The sequence below is a fragment of the Sinocyclocheilus anshuiensis genome, unplaced genomic scaffold, assembly GCF_001515605.1.
Source record: "Sinocyclocheilus anshuiensis isolate Anshui unplaced genomic scaffold, SAMN03320099.WGS_v1.1 scaffold643, whole genome shotgun sequence".
Lineage (NCBI taxonomy): Eukaryota > Metazoa > Chordata > Actinopteri > Cypriniformes > Cyprinidae > Sinocyclocheilus > Sinocyclocheilus anshuiensis.
This window is the reverse complement of record NW_015551067.1, coordinates 1,066,817-1,070,149: the sequence shown is the minus strand read 5'-3', so window position 1 is coordinate 1,070,149 and position 3,333 is coordinate 1,066,817. Positions and strand designations below refer to the sequence as shown.

The 3,333-nt window shown below is 55.7% G+C and overlaps 1 pseudogene; it reads right to left on the bottom strand.

Moving 5' to 3' along the window:
• The window catches only part of LOC107662145 (ryanodine receptor 1-like), a 113,019-nt pseudogene that overhangs the window by 91,715 nt on the left and 17,971 nt on the right, over positions 1-3,333 (bottom strand).

The following is a 3,333-nucleotide window of genomic DNA, read 5'->3' as shown; positions in this document are numbered from 1 at the left end:
GGATGGCCACCCCCCGTTCTCTCAAATGAACAAGGGCTGCCTCCCCGACTTTGGTGAAGATGCGAGGTGACAGGGAGAGCCCGAAGGGCAGGACCTTGTACTGATATGCTCGACCCTCAAATGCAAACCACAGGAATGGCCTGTGTCGCGGGAGGATCGAGACATGAAAGTACACGTCCTTCAGGTGGATCGCTGCAAACCAATCTTGGGGACGGATGCACTCGAAAATGCGTTTCTGCATCAACATCTTGAACGGCAGCTTGTGAAGCGCACAGTTCAAAACTCGCAGATCCAAGAAAAGCTGTACCCCACCGCTTGTCTTGGGCACAATGAAATAAGGGCTGTTAAACCCTGTCCTCATATCGGCTGGAGGGACCGGCTCTATCGCGTACTTCGCCAGCAGGACTGCGATTTCCGCACGCAAGACTGAACTTGGGGGGACGCTGGGCGAACTGAATCGCATAGCCGAGTCTGATGGTCCGCAGGAGCCACCGAGATGGACTGGGGAGCGATAACCAGGCTCCGAGAGACCGTGCCAGTGGAACCAACGGAGCCACTGACGTACCCGCAGTGGGGCAGCGTGGTGGAACACAGGGACTCGGCCCAGGGCCTGTGACGGCAGAGGGCGTAGTCTGGGTGTGAAGTGTAACACTCACCTGATTCATCCCTGTGCGGGAGGGAACGCAGGAGCCCGGCTTTGATTATTGTGACAGCCCGGCGTGTGACGACATGAAGTGGGGACTCGAGTGCTACAGCCCTTACCTGGTTCCACGAATGGGCAGGAGGGGTGCTCTTGGGCAACCCACTGCTGCCCGCTGGCGAGAGAGGATGAAGGAAGTGATTCCGTGATGCACGGTTCACCACTCTCCTCCTCTTGAGACCCAGAGACCGAGGAAACTATTTTTTTATTCAAGTCGCTGGCTGCGCTGGCTGCTGGGCCAGCGGCGGAACAAAGACAGAGCAAAACAAAAGATTCTCCACCCGGGGGGGAGGGAGGGGAGGGAGTGGTGCGATCCCCATCCCCCGATGAGCAGTCTCCTCCATCTTCGGGTCGCCCGTCTCAGGGCCTCTTGCACTTGCGCTTTCTGCCGGGTTTGGCGGGGGCCTGGACGGGGTTGTTACCTCGCGCTTCGAGCGACGAAGGTGACCGCACAGTCTCTGGGTCGTGCCTGCGACCGGCTCCACGATGCTGCCTGGTGGAAGGCTGCTGCAGCTGCGTGGAAGCAGCAGGTTTCCTCCGGCGCATTTGATCGCTGATCGCCACAGTCTGACTGAGAACTGTACCTTATCATGCTCCTTCATGTCGGCCAGACCAGATGGCGCTTGGCGCTCCTGGACCACTATCGTGGACATCGCACGACCCAGAGACTGTGCGGTCACCTTCGCCGCTCGAAGCGAGAGGTCCGTCGCAGCACGCAGTTCATGTAGAACCGCCAGGTCATGATCACCCTCGTGCAGGTCTTTCAGGGCTTTGGCCTGATGGACCTGCAGTAACGCCATGGCATGGAGGGCAGAAGCCGCCTCCCCACAAGCTCTGTAAGCACTGTCAGTTAAGCCTGATGAATACTTACAGGCCCGTGAGGTGAGACATGGGTCACCCCGCAGAGTGGAAGCGGCCATTGGACACAGTTGCATGGCCACAGACCACTCCAAACAGGGAATGCCCGTGTACCCCAAAGCGGCCCCACCATCGAGGGTGGTGAGAGCGGAGGAGCTACAAGATTTGTTTCGGGCAGTAAAATGTGCCTTCCACGATCTTGTAAGCTACTCATGCACCTCCGGGAAGAATGGCACCGGAGAACCAGCGCGACCCCCACCGAGAAACCATTCATCCAGCCTGGAAGTATCAAGACGCGGTGGAGAATTCCACACGAGCCCGACATTTTCACCGGCCCGGGAAAGCATAGCCGTCATCTCTGGGTCTGGCTCGGACAACGCTGCCACACCCGAAGGGGGCAACGCAGCCGGGTCATCATCCCTGGAGAGAGAGAGCTCGCCCTCCGATGCAGCGATCGACATCTGGTCTCCAGGCGGTGAACTGAAGGAAACGGCCAGCTCCCTCCATCCTGTAGAGGGGCCAGCACCCGACATTCTTGGCGGCCCGGGAAAGCATAGCCGTCATCTCTGGGTCTGGCTCGGACAACGCTGCCACACCCGAAGGGGGCAACGCAGCCGGGTCATCATCCCTGGAGAGAGAGAGCTCGCCCTCCGATGCAGCGATCGACATCTGGTCTCCAGGCGGTGAACTGAAGGAAACGGCCAGCTCCCTCCATCCTGTAGAGGAGCCAGCGCGCCCCTCCGGCCGCTCCACCGGCTGCGGAGTGCTTGAGGGGTGAGGAACTCCCTCTGGGGAAGCCTTCACAGTAACCCTCAAATCACCTCTGGCTCCACCGGACGCAGCGCCGCCCCGGGTGCCGGGACGAGCGCTGGATCGCGGCAGAGGCAGAGGGACTCTGCCACGTTTGACGTAGCGGAGTCTTTTATGCAGCTCCGAGATGGTCATGTCCCCACAAGAAGAACATGCACCATCCACGAACGCCTCCTCAGCATGACTAATGCCCAAACACGTGAGGCAGCTATTGTGACCGTCCTGAGGCGCCAGATAGCGACCACATCCAGAAACAGACGGGTGATAAGACATCTTTAAAAAGATGCGATAACCCGTGTTGCTCTTTCAGAGATTGCTCGTTTTGTGCTGAAGCACGCAGGGGAGCTGGCCACCGCACACTCCTGGTGTGGCTGTCTGCACGAGGACAATCTTTTTTTTTTTTTTTCGTGAGATCGTGACCACCGCTGCTGTGCCGTAACGCCCGCACTTGCTTGTCTCTCCGCAACACAGAAGTAGAGAGCAGTAGAGATGTACCACCGCTCGGCTCCAAAGCGAAAGGATGAATTAATGCGGTGCACCTGCTGCCTCTTATACCCGCGCTGCGGGGTTTGGCAGGCAGATGCTAAATCCGCATGCCAATGTCCATTGGCTCGTTTAGTTACACTCGAAGTGGATTGGTCTCTCTGGGGAGATCCCAATTCGTCAGTCATCACCGACGTGACAGTGAGAGTGACCTACTGAAAGGGAACATATGGTTGGTACACTGGATAACTTAAATGAGAAATATAAAAATACTAATAAAATACCTTGCATATAAAATGTAATATTTAATATTTTTTTTATTATTTGCCTTACAAAAATAACTGTTATATAGCTATTTTATATATTTATATATAGCTATATTGTATTTATAAAATAACTGTGATATAGCTAAAAAAAAAGAAAAAAAAAACATGGTACACTGTAATAGTTTGGTACAGTGGATATTTGTAATGATGAGTGGC